This window comes from Martes martes (genome assembly GCF_963455335.1).
Source record: "Martes martes genome assembly, chromosome: 2".
In the NCBI taxonomy this organism is placed as follows: Eukaryota; Metazoa; Chordata; class Mammalia; order Carnivora; family Mustelidae; genus Martes; species Martes martes.
The window spans coordinates 88,749,175-88,770,305 of NC_137889.1; the positions used below are offsets into that span (position 1 = coordinate 88,749,175).

General features: G+C 43.3%; 1 protein-coding gene across 1 annotated transcript in view; it reads left to right on the forward strand.

The window, feature by feature from the left end:
* Window positions 1–6,084: 6,084 nt before the first annotated feature.
* AFF1 (ALF transcription elongation factor 1) overlaps window positions 6,085–21,131 on the forward strand; it is a 201,351-nt gene continuing 186,304 nt past the window's right edge. The window contains exon 1 of the mRNA XM_080797454.1: window positions 6,085–6,375. The gene's annotated coding sequence lies outside the window, so the exon portion shown is untranslated. The remainder of the gene's footprint in view (window positions 6,376–21,131) is intronic.

Sequence of the window (21,131 nt, forward strand, 5' to 3'; positions counted from 1 at the left end):
AAGAAAGAAAGTAAAATATGACTTGGTAGGTAATGGACATTTGAACCCGAATCTTGGGTCTATAATGGTACCATTATAAAAAGTTGAAAACGAAGTAAGAAGAATTGGGTTGGGTGAGTTGTGGAAGAATAGGGGGACAGAATTAAATGATTTGTATTTCATACTTCGTATGCTGACTTTGTTTTGCCTAATGCACAACCATGTGGAAATTTACTGTGAACAAATGAGCATGAAAGTCTGGAACTTTCATGGGTGCCTGGGTGGCTCAGTCGGTTAGTGTCTGCCTTCAGCGCAGGTCATGATCCCAGGGTCCTGGAATGGAGCCCAGCATCGGGCCCCCTGCTCAGCGGGTAGCCAGCTTCTCCCTCTGCCTCTGCCTCTGCTTGTGACTCCTCTCTGTCTCTCTCTCTGTGTCAAATAAATAAATAAATAAGTCTGGAACTTAGAAGAGAGATATGGGTTGAGGTGAATCATAGTATTGAGTATTGAATTCTTGAAGTTGTGCCATAGTTGGTAAGTACTCTTACCACCAATCCTTCTCCCATGGGGGTACCATAACTTGGCTCTTGTACTCTGGCTCTGACTCATGTCGTTCCCTTTTGTACTTCCCAGCTATTTGATTTTCCCATAGTTACTCAGATTTTTCTTATCCTCATCCTATTTAACCCTCCAGATGTCACTGTCAGAATAAAAACCTATTGCTAACTCTCTCAGGCCTGCTGATGTGGATTTAATTGTAATAGACATAGTTGAGATATTTATACTAATCTAATTCTATGTATAGTGGTGAGAACATGTCCTGGAACCACAGAAGAGCTGGGTTCAAGTACTTCCTCTGTTTATTTTCTTTCTTTTTTTTTTTTTTTAAAGATTTTATTTATTTATTTGACAGAGAGAGAGAGAGATCACAAGTAGGCGGAGAGGCAGGCAGAGAGAGAGGAGGAAGCAGGCTCCCTGCTGAGCAGAGAGCCTGATGTGGGGCTTGATCCCAGGATCCTGGGATCATGACCTGAGCTGAAGGCAGAGGCTTTAACCCACTGAGCCACCCAGGCGCCCCTCTCTGTTTATTTTCTGTATAATCATGATGGAGATGATCTCTCTGAGCTCTTTCCTTCTTTATACATGAACTAGATATAGACACATGTTTTCAAGAGAATTAAATAAAATTCTGTGTGTGAAATGTCTGATAAATTATGGAAATTTGGTTAAATCCCGCATTAATTTTTTTAGAGAAAAATATGGATGTTGTGCTCATGTTCTTTTGCTCCAGATTCATTGGGATTTTTCAAATTGCTATTATAAATATGAAATCAGTTTAACAATATTACCACATAACTAAAAAACAATCCTAATCCCCACTGGGATTGGGAAGTAGTATGTACTAGCAATGAGTAAAAACTCCCACACCATATGAAACTCATATTGTACTGGTTAGAAAAAGTGATGTCAGGTTACTCGGAACCATATTTTCTGCTAAATATTCATGATGAAATAAAGAAGTTATTTTAATTACAGTAATATTGCACCTAGTTCTTTTTGGAGCAGAAGACAGCAGGTTTACATTTGCATATCTGCCTCCCTGGTTGAGATGTAAAGCTAGGAATTTCTGTATCTGCCTACAATCTATGCTGAGCTCTCAGCAGGCTTTCTTACTACTTGGCCTTGGGGATTATGACGGCAGCCTTCCAGTGTCCTATTCATTTTCCTTTTTTCTTCTTTTTTAAAGATTGTATTTATTTGTCAGAGAGAGAGAGTTGAGAGAGAGCTGGTGAGCACAAGCAGGGGGAGGGCAGGCAGAGGGAGAAGCAGGCTCCCTGCTGAGATGAAGGCAGACATTTAGCCCACTGAGCCACCCAGGCGTCCCTCCTGTTCATTTTCATAAAATAGCCACAGTAGTCTGTCTAAAATGCAGCCGGGGACGCCTGGGTGACTCAGTCAGTTAAACAACTGTCTTGGGCTCAGATCAGGTTCATAGAGTTCTGGGATCAATCCCCAAGTCAGGCCCCCTGTCAGCCGGGAGTCTGCTTCTCCCTCTCCCTCTGCCTGCCTCTCCCCTATTTGTACTCTCTCTCTCTGTCAGATAAATAAATAAATATTTAAAATAAAATAAAATACATCCTGATTAAGTCTCCTACCCACTGCACTTAGAATGAAAGGAAAACTCTAGCTTGGCATGGTGGGTACTTTACCAGCAGTTTCCTGTTGACCTTTCCTGTCTTCTGTCTTATCACTGCCCCTCATAATCTTTGCCCCGAAGTCCTACTACCCCCTTTGTGTTCTTTTTTTGGGGAACTGGCTCTTCCACCACTTTCCCTTACCTGGTTTAGGCTAAGTGTTCCACCTCCCTCCTCAGTGTCACTTTCTCTTCATCTGTACCTCCCAACTCTGGGTTGCTTGTTTTCTTTTCTTTTCTTTTTAAAATATTTTATTTATTTATTTGACACAGAGAGAGAGAGAGAGAGAGAGAGAGAGATCACAAGTAGGCAGAGAGGCAGGCAGAGAGAGAGGGAGAAGCAGGCTCCCTGCTGAGCAGAGAGCCCAATGCGGGACTCGATCCCAGGACTCTGACTCATGTCTTTCCCTTTTGTACTTCCCAGTGTATGTCCCATGACCTGAGCTGAAGGCAGAGGCTTTAACCCACTGAGCCACCCAGGGGCCCCTGCTTGTTTTCTTTTACCAGCGTATACTCAGCTTTCAGTTTGGTTGAGGTTTATTTACACTTTGAAGAAATTATCCCCTTGAAATATACATACAGTAGTTTGGGAGTAATATAATTTTTCTTTTCTTTTCTTTTTTTTAGGGACGCCTGGGTGGCTCGGTTGGTTGAGCGGCTGCCTTCGGCTCAGGACATGATCCCAGCGTCCTGGGATCGAGTCCCACGTCGGGCTCCTTGCTCGGTGGGGAGCCTGCTTCTCCCTCTGCCTCTGCCTACCACTCTGTCTGCCTGTGCTCGCTCGCTCTCTCTCTAACAAATAAATAAATAAATAAATAATTTTTTTTTAAAGTACTCTTTAAAAAGGGAAAAGGGGGGCACCGGGGAAGCTCAGTTAATTAAGCATCTTGATTTCAGCTCAGGTCATGATCTCGGGATTGTGAGCTCCAGCCCCGCACTGGGTCCATGCTGGGCATGGAGCCTGCTTAAGATTTTCTTTCTACCTCTCCCTCTGCCCCTCAGTAATAATTGCTACACCAACATGGGGCTCAAACTCAGGATCCCAAAATCAAGAGTCATATGCTTTTCTCACTGAGTCAGCCAGGTGCCTCAGAAAGACAACTTTTTGAAAGAAAGAAAGAAAAAAAAACTCACTTGAATAACTATCCTGCTTTTTATTTATTATGAAAAAATTTAGGGGTACCTAAGTGGCTCAGTCAGTTGGGCATCTGCCTTTGGCTCAGGTCATGATCCCAGAGTCCTGTGATTGAGCCCCAAAACAATGGGCTCCCTGCTCAGTGGGAAACCTGCTTCTCCCTCTCCTGCTCCACCTGCTTGTGCTCTCTCAGTCAAATAAATAAATAAAATCTTAAAAAATTAATTTTGGGGATGCCTGAGTGACTTAGTCTGTTAAGCCTCTGCCTTCAGCTCAGGTCCATGATCCCAGGGTCCTGGGATTGAGTTCCGGATCAAGCTCCCTGCTCAGCAGGGGGTCTGCTTCTCCCTCTGCCTGCCACTCCTCCTGCTTATGCTCTCTCTCCGTCAAATAAATAAAATCTTAAAAAAAATTAATTTTGGGCGCTTGCGTGTCTCGGTTGGTTAGGCCACTGCCTTCAGCTCAGGTTGTGATCCCGGAGTACTGGGATCGAGTCCTGAATTTGGCTCCCAGCTCTGCAGGGATTGTTTCTCCCTCGGACCTTCTCCCCTCTCATCTCTTACTCTCTCTCTGTCTTTCAAATAAACAAATAAGGGGCACCTGGGTGGCTCAGTGGGTTAAGGCCTCTGCCTTCCGCTCAGGTCATGATCCCAGGGTCTTGGGATCGAGCCCTGCATCGGACTCTCTGTTCAGTGGGGAGCCTGCTTCCTCCTCTCTCTGCCTGCTTCTCTGCCTACATGTGATCTCTGTTTGTCAAATGAATAAATAAATCTTAAAATAAATAAATAAAATTTAAAAAATTAATTTTGATTTTAGTGTTTTTAAATATTAAAATATATATATATATTTATTTAACAGACAGAGATCACAAGTAGGCAGAGAAGCAGGCAGAGAGAGAGGAGGAAGCAGGCTCCCCACTGAGTAGAGTCCGATTCGGGGCTCGATCCCAGGACCCTGGGATCATGACCTGAGCCAAAAGCAGAGGCTTTAACCCACTGGGCCACCCAGGTGCCCCTGACTTTAGTATTTTTAAATAACCTACCATCTTTCCAGAAATTGATCAATAGAACTATGCGTTGGAATTATTTATTTACTTGTTTGTTTCTGCTAGGCACTGGAAACTTTGTCATTGATATGGCCTATCACCTAGCACACTGCCTTAAGAATATTCGTATAAATGGAATGGACTACTCTCTGAAGCAAAACTACATCATCTTCTACAAAAAGTTGTTGCAAAATTACATCCTTCAGCTTTAAAAGCAGGAAAATAAAAGTATCAAACTCTCAACATTATTTACTAAGCTGACCACAGTTTGAAGGTATCAGGAGGTAGAATAGGATGACAAAGGAAAAAGTTTTAGATAGGAATAGTAAAGACCTTTAGATTATAAAATATTATGCACATATATGTTACAATGAAATGTATTAGTTCTGTAACAAAAAGGTTAAAATGTTTGTTCTGATTAGAATAGATACCAATCTATATTAGAAACTTTTAAGAACTATACAAACACTTGTCAGAGGTGACTCCTGCTCATAGATGACCTCTAAAGCTTTTGTCCGGAGGCACACCAAGACACCTTCATTATTTTAACGGTTAAGGTAAGCCAAATCAATATCATCATGGGAGCATAGGGAGAAGGAAGAAGAGTTATATTTTGGAACACAGTCCATGGGAAATTAAGCCAGATAACCAAAGGGGTTTAATTTGGAAATGCAAATATCTATTGATTAGGTTTTCAATCCGCACCGTTCATGTACATGAGGAAGGAGTAATGAGGGGCAAAGCGATAGCAGCAAGAAGGAGGAGGAGGAACGGGAAGAGAAGGGCGAGAAGAAATACAAAGGGCACTGAGGGGGTTATTTTCATACATTATATTAATATACATTTACATCATATTACTTTTGAAAAAGGTAATCTTCTTCATCCAAATAATTTCACCCACTTTAAACCTGTAAAAACCCACTTTAAACCTGTAAAAACCCATCTAAGCCATTCAGTGTAATCTTTCTGCATCTCTTTCGGTGAGGGAGGAGAGATGGCGCGAAGACCGAACTCGATGCTTTCCTTACATTCATAGAAGGAATCGCGTACCATTTCAACTAGACATTAGCTTTCCCTTCTTCCTTTAGTTCTGTTTGCCAAAGCCCCTACCCCTACGAGGATTTTCTGGGTTTGGGCAGTGAAATGCAAGAACCCAGAGGTTGGATTCAGGAGATCTGTTTCCCATGCCACTTTGTAGCTTGTGGACCATGGGCACAACACTTAATTTTCAGCTCTTCGATTTCATTATTTGGGAAATGGCAATGATGATGTATCTATTTTATAAGGTTGTTGTGAAGATGAGTTGGGCCTGTGAGTGTGAAAAGCCCTCTATAAACTGGAAAACACTCTCCAGATGTGAGTTATTATCTCCTTTAGAGGGCACAGAATCTGTTTCAATTGTATAGGAAATTGCAGGAAGTCTCCTTGACACTTTTAGTCAGAACTTGACACTGAGCTGAATCCCTCTGAGGAAGAGAAAGGGTTCTTGCGCCCCACATCAGCCCGGGGCAGGGTCACCCACGCTGCCGGTGCGGTCACTGCAGTATTCCATCCTCCGCTGCCGCTCCCCCTGGATCCTCCTACCGGTTTCCCGAGGAGGGTGGCGACGTTCCTAGCCATTTGGGTGGCGCCAGCTAGAGGGCGTGGGCCAGGCTGATCCGCCCAGCGCCGAGCTGCAGGGTGGGGGCGGGCCAGGCCGGGGGCGGGGCCTCCCGAGGAGGGCGTGGCCTTGCCTCCGGGGCGTTCAGGCTCTGCGGGCGCGCGGAGCTTGTGGGCCAGCAAGCGGACTAGCGCGCGGCCCCTGAGCATTCGGCCGCCGCCTGCGCGCGTCGCGGGCGCAGCTGCATTTTCGCCTCCGCGGCTCGCGCGAGCCGAGACTGGTGCGAGCCGCCTCTGACTTGCGGGAGGACGCTTTCCTTTTCGCTCTCCGCACCCGCGCCCCTTCCCCACCGCAACAGGTCAGGGGAGAGCGGAGGTGGCGAGGGCGCACGACTTGAGACTGGAGGAGCAAAGGTCAGGAAGGTAAGCGGAGCCCCTGTGCGCCCCCGGGCTGGGGGTCAGCCTCGCCGGGAACGCCGCAGCCGCTGACTTCTGGGAAGCCCAGGCTCTCCCCGCCTCGCTGCCTGCTTCCCAGCACGCTGACTCAAGTAGCTGGCGTTCCCACTTTTCCGGTGGGAACGGGCGAAGGAGACGCGGAGCTCGCATCACCCTTGCAAATCCGGGGCAGGTAGCGTCTGGAAGAACCGGGGGTGGAGCGGTGGGAAACACAGGAAGAGACCCATTTTCCTTCCCCACGCTCCCAAATCCGACGTCTCCCGGTGCGCCCCGCGTCTTGCGGAAGGATGTGCTGTTTTGGAACCTAGTCTCGGGGTTGCGTAATAGAAGTGTCCCAGAAGTTTCTCGGGGAGTAAAAGCGGGGCTTTTCTCTCTTCCATCCCGAGTTCCCCTTCCCCCCCGTCATTGTCAGCCTCCTCTTTGCGTGTGGTTGGGAGAATTACTGGATCCCGTCCGATCTAATTGTGATTGAGAGGGAGGCGCGTGTTCGGTGGTCCGCAGCCTCGAGAGAGCGAGGGGGAAAGTTGAAGGCACCTTCTGAGACTTGCCCCTGGGGCGCGGGGAGACGGCATCTCCAGAATGTGGAACTGGTTAATTTCTCTTGATAATTTTTCACGCCGGTGTCTGATCCTCCTGTGACTGCTGCATTCGAGCCCCCCGACGTTGCAAACGCCAGGGTCGTCGAATTAAAAGGGAGAGGAATTGGAGAGTTGTGTAAATCGTACCCACCTTAACGTAATGGTAGTTACATTAATGAATTTGCAGGGACCTTCGAGGGTCTCGATACTTCTTAGTAGGTTGGACTTCCAGGAGTCTCTTGCACTCACAGACACCCCAGTATTGTTATGCAGATTGTGCCAGGAAGACCTTTGGCTTTGGAGGTGGAGATGTGTCCGTTTCTTCCGGGAGCCAGACTCTTTTGCGGGGAGGGGAGGTACGAGGGAGAGGGGGCGCTTGCAGACCATGTTTTGCTATGTTTGTTTGTTTGTTTGTTTGTTTTTAAGTGTGGGATCGGGCTTTTTTAACACTGTCGGTGCACGTTGAGGGCTGGGGGCCGGGAATGACATATCATTGAGGAACCAGACAGATTTAAAACCTTAAAGGCGAAACCGTAATTAAGGCGAAGACCCAGTTCCCTGGGACAGTTGTAAGGTGAAAAAAGCTCAGAAATTGCGACCCAGAAACATCAGACAAGGGAGTGCCCTGAAAAGTGTGGGGATTTTGCTTGTGCAAGATTGTTTCAGAGCAAGGTCTGGCAGATTTCGTAGAAGGTAGGCAGAGGTGGGATACCTCTCCCGGAGCTCTGTGCGTCAGTCAGGCTCCGGGTGGAGATAGAAGGCCGGTAAAAGAAAAAGACCTTTGGACTATGAATCTAATTCTCTTCAGAGACTTGAGCATACCTAGGCATGGCCCTGTTTCAATGTTTACTTCCTCTGTCTAATGTATTTCCTTAGCTTGCCTTTCATCTTTAGTGGAAAGGATTCCTTGAGTGGATATTCTGGAAATAAATTCACAGGAGAGTTGAAAATTCTGGATGGTTCTCCTGCTTTAATTTAAAGGTGTTGTCCCTTGCCAGTGTTAGAAAATACTGTATTTGAAGGTAAAGATGCAGAAAAGGAATGGAGAGTACTAAAGAATAATGACCCAAGAGAATTAAGGGAAACTAGGAGAGAAAGCAAAAGAATAACTCGTAGTACTTATTGTGTAAAACTAGAAAGATTAATTTGAATTTAGCTGATTTAGGAGAGAGGGAACCACCGAAAGGACTTGGGATGTTTAAGACATTGAAGACTAGGACACAAGGCATTGAAAAAAATGAGCTTAGTGGCTCCTTGGTGGCTCAGTGTGTTAAAGCCTCTGCCTTCAGCTCAGGTCATGATCCCAGGGTCCTGGGATCAAGACCCGGATCTGATTGGGCTCTTTGCTCAGCAGGGAGCCTGCTTCTGCTCCTCTCTGTCTGCCTGCCTCTCTGCCTACTTGTGATCTCTGTCAAATAAATAAATCTTTAAAAAAAAAAAAGGAAAGAAAGAAAGAAATGAGTTTAGGTGCGCCTAGTGGCTCAGTGAAAGATTGCCAACTCTTGATCTCAGCTCAGATCTTGATCTCAGGGTCGTGAGATCAAGCCCCTCATTGGGCTCCACGCTAGGTTCCACGATGGATGTGGAACCTTCTTAAATAATAATAAAAAATGAGTGTAGATACTGGGGATCTCCCCCTTTCTTTTCATTTTCTAAATAAAACTTACAGGGATAATGAGACTAGGGGTGTGGGATTTGCAGGCTTTCCACCTGCAGAAAGAAAATGAACTGTTACTTACCAGAGTTAACATGTCTTACACATTCTCTGTAGCAATCAGATTTCTGTAGTGGCTTTGGCATTTGTGATTTGCTTAACTCTTCAACTCTGTAAAAATACAATCTTGAAGAATCACAGTGTGTCAAATTAGAATACAAAGGTCATCCAGGGACTGAGAATTTAAGGTCAGAAAAGCCCAGTGATTTTAAGCACTGCTTTCTCTGGCAAAATGCGGAGTATGCCTGCATTTTTTGCCACCAGAAGTCACTGTTTCACTGTGGGGTGTTAAGACTTACTACTTTGAGGTAGTAGTTAGACTACATCAAAACTGGCTGTCTCTTCTGTTTCCTATCTGGCTTGACTAAATTTGGAAGGGGTGGGTGAGCTAAAAGTTACTGTTTTATTAACTAAGGTTCTCAATTGAATTTTGGATTAAATTTGGAAGAGTATTGTCCAATTACAATATGTACGAGTTGCATGTCTGAAAACGTCCACAAGTCACTGTAGCCATGTGATTGTTCACTTGAAGTAATATTGCCTTGAGTTGAAAAGATGGGTTAAAAAAATTAAGTTTAGAAACTTTTTTTTGTTTTTTAAAAGATTTATTTATTTATTTATTTGACAGAGATCACAAGTAGGCAGAGAGGCAGTCAGAGAGAGGGAGAGGGAAGCAGGCTCCCTGCTGAGCAGAGAGCCTGATGTGGGACTCGATCCCAGGACCCTGAAATCATGACCTTAGCCGAAGGCAGAGGCTTAACCCACTGAGACATGCAGGCGTCCTGGCAATTTTTTAGTATTGTTTTCCTTTGCAATTCTAAAAATTAATATTGTTTTCCTTTGGAATTCTAAAAAAAATATATTTATTTATTTGAGAGAGAGTGTGTGCACAAGCTGGATGGGCACAGAGAGAGGGAGAGAGAATCTTTAAGCAGATTCCATGCTTGGCACGAGCCCTGGAGCCAGCATGGAGCTTGATCCCACAACCCTGAGATCACAACCTGAGCTGAAGCCAAGAGTCAGTCCCTTAACTGACTGCACCACCCAGACGGCTCTCAGTATTTTTTTTTTTTTAAAGATTTTATTTATTTATTTGACAGACAGAGATCACAAGTAGGCAGAGAGGCAGGCAGAGAGAGAGAAGGGGAAACAGGCTCCCTGCTGAGCAGAGAGCCCGATGTGGGGCTCAATCCCAGGACCCTGGGATCATGACCTGAGCTGAAGGCAGAGGCTTTAACCCACTGAGCCACCCAGGTGCCCCTCTCAGTATTTTTTTTAAGAAGCGAGTGAAAGGAGTTTTATGCTCAGCTGTAATTTGTGCTTTCATCAAATGAATTTGCATAAGCATTTATGAAGTTAATTGGTCATTCAAATTACAAATCTTAAGATAGACTGATGCTTTCACTTTTTAAAAGGTAGAGCTAATTTATTTATAAATATTTGGATCATTATAAGACATAGTTGGGATAGTATCCTTACTATTAAAGCCCTGTACTGAAAGCTGACCTTCAACTTGAATTCATTTGCTAACTTAGATATGTCTTGAAGCTAAAAGCTTGAAGTTCCCCTTTTTCAAGAACTCTAGATTATTAACTAATTTTTCAGAAGATTGAGAAAGTATTTGGAGAGAGTACAAATTAAGGAACTGCATTAACATAAATCTACAAAGTTTTGTAGATTATATTTTCCTCATTAAATTATATTTTCTCTTTCCAAACGATACTTACTTGGCTGTAGTTTTCTAGCTGTCTCTCTGTTTTATACACAGTAGTAGTTTATTTAATATTTGCTGACTTGAATTTCAGATTTTATTAAAATAGATTTCATAAACCCTGTAATCCATTTATTAAAATTTTACCACAGTGTAGAAGTAAATGTGAAATATGTAGTACTTTGTAGGTACACATCCTTTATTCCTGAGTGTTTATATATGCACAAGAGAGTACTCTTGTACTTGAAATCCTGAGGTTCTGAGGCCATCAGGGTTGCTAATAGGCGTTTCTGTCTTAGGCTTAGGACAGAACTCCTTCAGTAGTGTTCTCCAGGGGAAGAAAATCAGCTGATTTTCTTTAATTAGCTGGCCCATTTTAAACATGACTAAGGATTTCTTTTCAAGTGACTTTTTCCTATTAAAAGGCTGAAATTATTGTGACAAGTGGAATCCAGAGAAGTCAATTACATCATTAACAGACTGCTTCATATCCATTCCTAATACCTCATACGTGTGGAGCATCTTCTGTGTGGCAGGCAGTACTCTAAACTTTGGAGAACTGTGATAACACCACAGTCGAGAAAGAGAACTCATGTAGGTGGACTTAACATTCACGTAGCATAAAAGTTATTTACCAACAGCTTTCAAGTACTGTATCATTTAAGCTTAATTGCAGCTCTAAAGCTGGAGTTCATTTTCCATTTTAAAATCAGGAAATTGAGTTGAAGAAGTTAAGTGACTTGACTCTGTGACTCAAAGCCTGGTGCCCTTTCCACTATGGTACACTGAGTTGGCTTTGTTGATACGTGGTTTCCTGTTTTTCAAGAATTACAGCTTGACTCTAAAATATAAATAGTGTTTCTCCCTTGGCTAAGTAATTCTTTCTGATCATTATGGGAATAAAAAAAAGCAGGTATTTTCATTTAGCATTCTGGACATAAATTTGTGACTCCACAAAGGAAAATATTATGCAGGCCTGTTAAAAAGACACGTGGTGTTTATTTGCACCACATGAAGATTCTTACCTTCCTTTTTTTTTTTTCTTAAAGATTTTATTTATTTATTTGAAAGAGATCACAAGTAGACAAGAGGGGCAGGCAGGGAGAAAGAGGAGGAAGCAGGCTCTCTGCAGAGCAGAGAGCCCAATGTGGGGCTCGATCCCAGGACCCTGGGATCATGACCTGAGCCGAAAGCAGAGGCCTTAACCCACTGAGCCACCCAGGCACCCTGAAGATTCTTACCTTCCTAAAAAAATGATATGCAAGGGCTTATGAACCACCTCCCTTAGAGTTTGATATCATTCATGTTATGAAAGGTCAGTCACATCCCCATGTGAATCAGGATATACCATTTCCTTCAGTCTTACAGATTCAGTGAATATATGCAGTATAGCAGTGGTTTTCAAACTTATATTGTCAGAATATTCTGGAAGACTTGTCAAAACATACGTCTCCCCTACCACCCCCCCAACCCCCCAATTTTTTATTCAGTAGGTCTGGGGTAATGCCCAAGAATTTGCATTTGAAACATGTTCACAAGTGATATTGATGATGCTAGTTCTGGAACTACACTTCAAGAACTACTGCCATATAGCAGAGATTTAAAAATTTAAAAGCATGGTTATTGAACCAGACAGCTTGGGCTTGAATCTTGCATGTGCCACCTACTAGCTGTCACACCTTAGGCAAATTACTTAAATTTTTGTCAAAAAACTGTGAAGGCTCTGAGAATTTACCCTACTTTCAAGCTAACAAGTTAACCTGCCACAGTTTCATGGGCTCACGGGAATGACTTTATTGCTCATAATAATAGCCGTAGCCAGAGTGTCAACATATTCCTACACTGGTTCCCTAAGCCCCAGTTTCCAAAGCGAGACGTGGAGAGAGTCAGATGACACCTGGATATAAAAAGGGTTGCATTACAAGAGAGGAATCCTGAACTAAGGGAATCCTAATCCTTTATAATGGGCAGTAAGCATGCCTGCCCTTTGCTCCGGAGGGGAAGACGTTATTTTGTTTATACCGAGCAGTAAACATGCTGCCCTGTGCTGTAGGAGACAGTCCCTTTTTTCTAAGGCTGTTCTCTATACAGACTTCCTTAAACATTGTCTGGAACAAAGACAGTTGGTGCCTCTGCTTGTACAATATGCAGAAATGCCATGGGTCCATGGAGAACTGGCTTCTAACACTCTTCCATTCCCTTACAAGACGGGGTTAATAAGGCTGTTACTCCTAATTAGATCTCCCTTACTGGGTAGTTGAGTAGATTAAAGGTACTAAAATTTGGCAAGTACATGGAGCAGAGCATAATACGTGCTACATAGATATTTCCTGTTATTATTCCTGAAGGAACAATGTGTGTATGTGTGCCTTTAATGGTAAGTATTACCTTATAAGATGAAATAATTGCTTTACTGAGTATCCCTAACTGTGAGTTTGTTCCAAGGAATTTCTTTAATGGGTCTGCATTTTAAAATTGGGATGGTGCATTGTTGTACCAGCCCGTGGAGAATGAGGCAGAAACATTTACTACCCATATTCATGTGTTCTTTATGTTTCTCTGCCTCATTATGATTACATAGAATCATGTGACTGATTCCGGGGGTGCCTGGCTGGCTCAATCCAAGGAACATGGGACTCTTGAAGGGTATGCAACTCTTGATCTCGGGGTCATGAATTCAAGCCCCATGTTGGGTGCAGAGATTACTGGGGGGAGGGGGGAAATAAATAAATAAAACTTTTGGGGGAAAAAAAGCCACATGACTAATTCCATGCAGTGGGCTGTCTGTGGGAGTAACATGTGTTTCTGAGCTAAAGCATTTAAGTGGCTCTCCTGAGACCCTCCAGCTCTCTTTTACTATAGCAAATCCTGAAGACGTGTTTTGAAATAGTGGAGATTCCAACAGTTTGGGTTTCTCAGTGTGGAGGAAAGCTCTTTGCCCTCTTTCTTACCCCAACACACCAATATGCAATGGGCATGAGGAGTGAGTATGAAATAAACCTTTGTTCTGTCAAGACCCTGAGATTTTGAGGTTAATTTGCCACTACAGGATAACCTGGGCAATCCCCACTACTTTCAGTGCCTATACATGAGTATAATACCTGCCTACTGTGAGCAGCTTGACTATTTTAACATACAGGTTCTGGGTGTGTATATGTGGAGCTAGACCAGGAGCTTGTATTCTTTTGAGAGGATGTGAGCAGTTAGCATTTATTTTTATTATTTTGTGTAAAGTGATTGCAGATGGTAAGTACTATGAAAAATAAGTGTGGCCAGCACTGTTTCTGTCCTATCCAATGCCCATTCCCGTTTGTTTCATTGTTAAAAGAACCTTAATTGTGTGTGGGACTGTGTTGTGCTGGTCTTAGGCGATAGATCAGGCTTGTTCTTAACCAGTGCTAATAATTTGTATCCTGACTCACCTGCCTCCCCTGTAGCTTTAGGAGGCCATGTGACCTGGCTCTGGTTTTTGATAAGCAACATCTTGGGGAAGGTTTTTCCTTTCCCGACAAAAGGAGAAAGGTGTGGTTGCTAGAGCCACACGTTTCTCTTCTCATCTTCTTCCAGCCTTAAGTGTAGGTAAGATACCTGTTTATGGCAGCAACCTTTTTATACCATGAGGTGACAAGCATGAAGATGGCATGCTAAATATTGCGGAGCAGAAGGGCCAGAGTTCTCGATGGCCTCGTTGAACAACTAACACTATACCACTAGCCACCTTCTTCTGGACTTGCTCTGGAAGGATAAATTTCCATAATTAAGAAGTTGTTACTTGCAGCTGTACACATTCCTAACCCGTGTAGATTATAACGGCATTGAGAGTGGTTGGCTGAAGGATGTGGTTGAAGGCACAACAGTACTACATTAGCCACTGTAACCAGCAAGGCCTCTTTGAGAATATATCACTGGGCAGAGACCCAAATGATGAGAGACCCAATAAGATGGGAAAGGTTTACTTGAGTTTGGGATAGCACCAGAGTCCTCTTGAACAAGGATTTTGAGGTGAAGAGACAGGGAAATCCATTATGGATTTCTGAGCTAAGGGTGCCACATGTCATTGGAGAGCTAAAGGAACTGCGAATGATCAGTTCAGTTTGGGGCCATGATCGGCGTGGGGCAGAGTTGGGGAAGAATGCCGACACAAACAGTGTATGATCCGTGACTCACCCCTGACACATTGCCTGTTACCAGGAGACTGTTAACTCCTGGAGGAATGTGTGGGGAAGGGAAGTAGACTTGACAGGGACTACTGACCAGTCCACTCTCCCTCTGGAATCCGGACCAAGTTCTTTCCCTCATATTCTTCTTTGGGAACTGGGTCATGGTCACGGGGCTTTGAGACCTTATCTCTGTTGTCGTTGAAAAGCAATATATGGATTTCCCCAAGCATGTGCTTTGATTGGCAGGAAAATAACCAGAAAAAAATGAAGGAAAAAATTTTTTTTGCTTGAGTTATTTTACTTGCTATTTTGGTGAGAAAAGCACTTTGATATGCATGACTTTTTTTTTTTTTTTTTTTTTTTTTAGATTTTATTTATTTATTTGAGATACCACATGCAAGGGGGATGTGAGGGGTAGGGAGTGATGGTGAGGGAGAAGCAGCCTCCACTGATCAGGGAGCTGGATCAGGGTCTCAGTCCTAGGACCGTAGCATCAAGACCCGAGCTGAAGGCACATGGTTAACCGACTGAGCCACCAAGGCTCCCCGACATTTTTATTTCTGAATAAATTTGTTGCAAGAGCCTGTAAGGACCATAGAAGACCTGGCAGGGTACATTTCTAAATGAAACAAATTTGTTTAACTTATATAAAATGTTACATAGATGTTGCTGACTTATAAGAGCTGCTATGTATTTCCCTCCCCCGTCCAACCCCCAAGAGCAGCTATGTGTTGAGTGCCTATGATGTGTCAGTGTGCTGGGCATTTTAGCTAGGGTGTATAATTCACTATTTTCAGTAATACTGTAAAATTTTCTACTTTCCATTTTACGGATGGGAACACCGAGGCTGGTAGGGTTTAATTTGCCAGAAGTGATCACCTTTCTCACTTGAACCCATCTTCTTTTTTGCTGTACAGCCAAGTTGGTACTTTCTCTGCTTTTTTGTTGTTGTTGTTTTTAATAGGAGGATTTTAAACAGTCTACCCCCCCATCACATTTTGTCTTTATAATCTAGGGAAATAATATTTAAAAATGTGTGAAAAACTTAAGACCTTCTGATTTCAATATTTATAGGCCAGTCCATTTTCCTCCCAGCCCCTGTATTTAGAGAAAAATGTGTTTATACAGATAATAAAGGATTCATAGCATACATAATAGATGTGCCCTTTTCCAGAGAAGTCACCATTTACAGTTTGGTATATGTGTGTGTACACATGTGTGCACATGTATGCACATTTGCCTGTGTATGGTGCATAAACAAAAAGCATTTTTTTAAGCAAATTGTTTCACATTGTGTACATTATACATCTTTAGATAAACGTATTCTTTTTTGACCTGTTGTGTCTCATGATGTGTCATAATTGATTTAGCCATTTTTGTGTTGGCGTGTCTTAAGTCGTTACCAGTTTTCTTAATGTTATAAATAATATTTTATTGCACATAGTTCCTTGTAAACATGTGACTATATTTTTTTTTTTTTTTAAATTTATTTATTTGTTAGAGAGAGAGAGCGAGCGAGCACAGGCAGACAGAGTGGCAGGCAGAGGCAGAGGGAGAAGCAGGCTCCCCGCCGAGCAAGGAGCCCGATGTGGGACTCGATCCCAGGACGCTGGGATCATGACCTGAGCCGAAGGCAGCTGCTTAACCAACTGAGCCACCCAGGCGTCCCACATGTGACTATATTTTTGTTTTAAGTCTATTTCTAAAATTTAAATTCAATTATTTAACATACAGTGTATTACTGGTTTTAGAGGACAGGTCTGTGATTCATCAGTCTTGTATAAAACCCACTGCTCATTACATCACATGCTCCCCTTCATGTCCAGCACCCAGTTAACCATCCCTCCACTCCCCCTCCCCTCCAGCAACCCTCAGTTTATTTCCTAAGATTAAGAGTCTCTTGTGGTTTATTTCCCTCTCTGTTTTCCTCTCGTTTTATTTTTTCCTCTCTTCCCCTATGATCCTCTGTTTTGTTTCTTACATTCCACATATCAGTAAGATCATATGATAATTGCCTTTCTCTGATTGACTTATTTTGCTTAGCATAATACCCATCCATGTCCTTGCAAATGCTAAGCTTCCATTTTCTTGGTGATGATTGCGTAATATTCCATTGTGTATATATACCACCTCTTTTTTTTTTTTAAGATTTTATTTATTTATTAGAGAGATAGAGAGCACAAGTAGGCAGAGCAGCAGGCAGAGGAAGAGGGAGAGGCAGACTCTCCACTAATTAGGGATCCCAATAGGGAGTGCAGTCACAGGACCCTAGGGTCATGACCTGAGGCGAAGGCAGCCGCTTAACCGACACAGCCACCCAGGTGCCCATACCACCTCCTCTTTATCCATTCATCTGTCAGTGGACAACTGGGCTCTTTCCATAGTTTGGCTATTGTGGACATTGCTGCTATAAACATTCGGGTGTAGGTGTCCCTTCGGATCACTACATTTGTATCTTTGGGGTAAATGCCCAGTAGTGCAATTGCTGGATCGTAGGGTAGCTCTATTTTTGACTCGTTGAGGAGCCTCCATACTGTTTTCCAGAGTGGCTGCACCAGCTTGCATTCCCATCAGTAGTGTAGGAGGGTTCTCCTCCGCATCCTCGCCAACATCTCTCATTTCCTAACTTGTTAATTTTATCCATTCTGAATGGTGTGAGGTGGTATCTCATTGTGGTTTTTGATTTGTATTTCCCTGATGCTGAGTGATGTTGCGCATCTTTTCATGTGTCTGTTGGCCATTTAGATGTCTTTTTTTTTTTAAATTTTTCAAAAAGATTTTATTAATTATTTGAATGAGAGAGACAGTGAGAGAGAGAACACAAGCAGGGGGAATGGGAGAGGAAGGTGCAGGCTTCCTGCCGAGCAGAGAGCCCCATGTGGGGCATGATCCCAGGACCCTGGGATCATGACCTGAACTGAAGGCAGACACCCCACGACTGAGCCTCCCAGGCGCCCCCCATTTGGATGTCTTTTTTGGAGAAATGTCTGTTCATGTCTTCTCCCCATTTCTTGATTAGATTATTTCTTCTTTGGATATTGAGTTTGATAAGTTCTTTATGGATTTTGGATACTAGTCCTTTATCTGATATGTCATTTGCAAATATCTTCTCCCATTCTCTTGGTTGTCCTTTGGTTTTGTTGACTGTTTTCTTTGCTGTGCAAAGCTTTTGATCTTGACGAAGTCCCCATAGTTCATTTTTGCCCTTGTTTCTCTTGCCTTTGCTGATGTTTCTAGGAAGAAGTTGCTGTGGCTGAGGTCAAAGAGGTTGCTGCCTATGTTCTACTCTTAAGATTTTGATGGATTCCTGTCTCACATTGAGGTCTTTCATCCATTTTGAGTCTATTTTTGTGTATGGTGTAAGGAAATGGTCCAGTTTTGTGACCATGTTTTTGAGAAAGAGTCTTTGAAAGAGACATCTGAAGCATATACTAATTTCCTTTCTTAGCAGTAGTTTATGTTAATAACTTCCTGACTACAGTAGGTCTTCATTCCAACCTAACCTAACCTTGTGAGTTGCATAGCTGCTCCGTACAGCTGTGTGATTCATACATCAGCACCTAAACAGTCTTTCATGGGCTGACTTTGGTTTTTTTAGTGAGACATAATTGAGATAAGAGTAATCTGAGGATGCAGCCTCTTTGCACCTGCCACCTGGCAAATTAAAGAATAAAGGATTTCAGTTGAATAGACAAGTTCCTGGCTGTGCCCTGGCACTGGATCCCTCAGAGAATGTTTCTTTCCCTTTTTATTGTATCTACTCACCCAAGAAGCCAGTGGTGAAATCCACAGTTTTGGCTGACCCCTTCAGTGTTGGACTTGTCCATCTCTAAGACAGTTAAAAAGAATAGACTTTGAAGATTTAGTTATTCATTTGAGAGAGAGAGCAAGAGCCCTTGCGTGTGTGTGACTGTGAACACATGTGAGTTGGGGGAGGGGCAGAGGGAGAGAGAATCCTCAAGCAGACTCCCCACTGAGCATGGAGCCTGATGCTGGGGCTCGATCCCAGGACTCCGAGATCAGGACCTGAGCCAAAATCAAGAGCTGCTTAATTGACTGAGCCATCCAGGTGCCCCCAAAATAGACTTTTTATTTTATTTATTTATTTATTTTTTTAAAAAAGAGTTTATTTATCTATTGGACAGACAGTAGGCAGAGAGGCGGGGCAGGGGGGAGCAGGCTCCCTGCTGATCAGACAGCCTGACGTGGGGCTCAATCCCAGGATCCTGAGATCATGACCTGAGCCAAAGGCAGAGGCCTAACCCACTGAGCTACTCAGGCGCCCCCAAAATAGGCTTTTGGTCCTCAGCAAAATTGAACAGAGGGTACAGACATTTCCTATAGATCTCCCTGTATCCCCTGTACCCCCCTCCCCACCCCTGTGCACAGCCTCCCCTTAACCAACGTCTCTCAGCAAAGTGGTATATTAGTTACAAATGATGCATTTGCATTGACGCATCATTATCACCTAGAGCTCTAGGACCATCTTTCACTGCAGTTCTGCATGGTTTGCCCCTCATTTCCTTTTGGTCTTTGCTCAGATGTTACAGTCTCTGATCACCCTATGTAAAACTGCAACACCCTACCTTGCTGGCACTCTACACTTTCATTTTTCTCTATAGTACCTTTTAATATTGAATATCTCTGTATTTTTCTTATGTGTCTTCTTTGCTAAACTCCTATAGTTTGCAAGCTCAGAGTTGGTAAATCTGTTTTCTTCACCCTTATTCTCTGTACATGGCTTAGAGTAGATGCTCAGGAAATATTTGCTGGCTTAGTGACTTAAATGAACAAATAGGAGAACTCAGGACCATTCTCAAGGTCAGTGTTTCTCCATAACCCAACCTACTTCCTCCTGCATGCCCTCTTGCTCTCCAGCAAGCCCTAGGGAGGGCACGTTTGGGCTGTAAGCAGGTGGACATCTTGATTGAGAGGGTCCTGTGGGAGGCTGCCATCATGGACTCTTTAGAAGCCTTTACAGTATTGCAAAGAATAATGCTGAAATGACACACTATTTTATTGGGCACCTGCTGTGTGCCCAGCCCTACGTGTCAAGAGAGAGAAAATTAGAGCAGCAAAACAGGTGAAGGGAGAGGAAGGGAAGGAGGAGGGAGTAATGGTGGAAAAAGGAAGGGGGAAAGAGGGTAGAGAAAGAGGGGGAAGGGAAATAAAAGTGTGTTGGAGAGAGGGAAAGTGAGAGAAAAGGGCGGAGGTGGTGATAGGGTTGGTGGGGGGAATGATTGGGATTTCAGATGGAGAATTTAGGAAACTTGCCCAAACCCCTGTAGGGCTACTATAGCAGGGTGGAGGAGTGTGCTACTTCAAAGCATGTTTGACCCTGAAAAACTTAAGAGCTCCACCGGTGGGAGTTTAATTAGAATATTTGTAGCATCCATGTTGCATTCTTTCTTGGGGGGAGGAGACAGAGTGACAGTGATATCTACTGGTCCGGAAACATTGTGGTCAGCAATTTTAATTTCATGGAGGAGGAGATAAAAGACCTTATCAGGTGTCAGAGTAGAGCTGGACTATATTCAGTGTTTCAGCTATAGCAGGAAGTGTAATAGTTAGTCTCTTAAACATAAGAGGCAAGCTAAAACTGTTACGAGTTCAGTGTGTTTTCATTTGTATCACATAGTTTGTTAAATCTGTACCAAGATAATTTGTAATAGATCCTTAGCCTTAAGGATGGTTGAAAAATGGAAACTATTTAAAGCAAGTTAGGAGAAGTACAGTAAATTACAAGTACATACAAGAAAGGGAAAAGGAAACAGCTGGTTATAGTGTTAACCATAGAGAGAAAGGTTGTTTCTAGAGATACACAGGACAGGACCAAGGCTGTCTGCCCAGGTTGTAGAACCTTTTCTTTTTTTAAGGATTTTATTTATTTATTCGACAGAGATCACAAGTAGGCAGAGAGGCAGGCAGAGAGAGAGGAAGGGAAGCAGGCTCCCTGCTGAGCAGAGAGCCCAATGAGAGGCTCGATCCCAGCACCCTGGGATCATGACCTGAGCCGAAGGCAGAGGCTTTAACCCACTGAGCCACCCAGGCGCCCCTTGACCAGTACTCTTGAGAGAATGCTCAAAAATGTCTTTGGGGTTTAAGCATCTTTCATGAGTGGAAGTCAGTTCTTACGTTTTGCCCTTAATTGGCCCACTTTTTAAAATTAGGTATTCTTATGTAAAAACCAACTGGCTGATTTCCTTTCTTTGCATACTCTTACCTTTCTACCTTTTGATTCTAGGGAGAATGATGACACAACCTGTTACCTCAAGCAAATTTCTTAAAACCAAGTTTCAGTTTTCCTATTTGTAAAATTACTTATTGGTATATGGGGTATCAGCATCTACCTTGCAAGTTTAATGTTTACGTGAAATGTCATTTAGAAAGGGCTCAACACAATATTCGGCGAGAATAGACGTGGAGGGGGGAGGATGTTACTTCCTTTCTTCCTCCTCATGATAAACTTGTGCACATTTCTTGTTGCTGAAAGGGCTTTGAGTAGCAGCATCAAAAGTAAAAGTACATTTGGCCTTTGGTATACGGTAACTAGTTTGTTC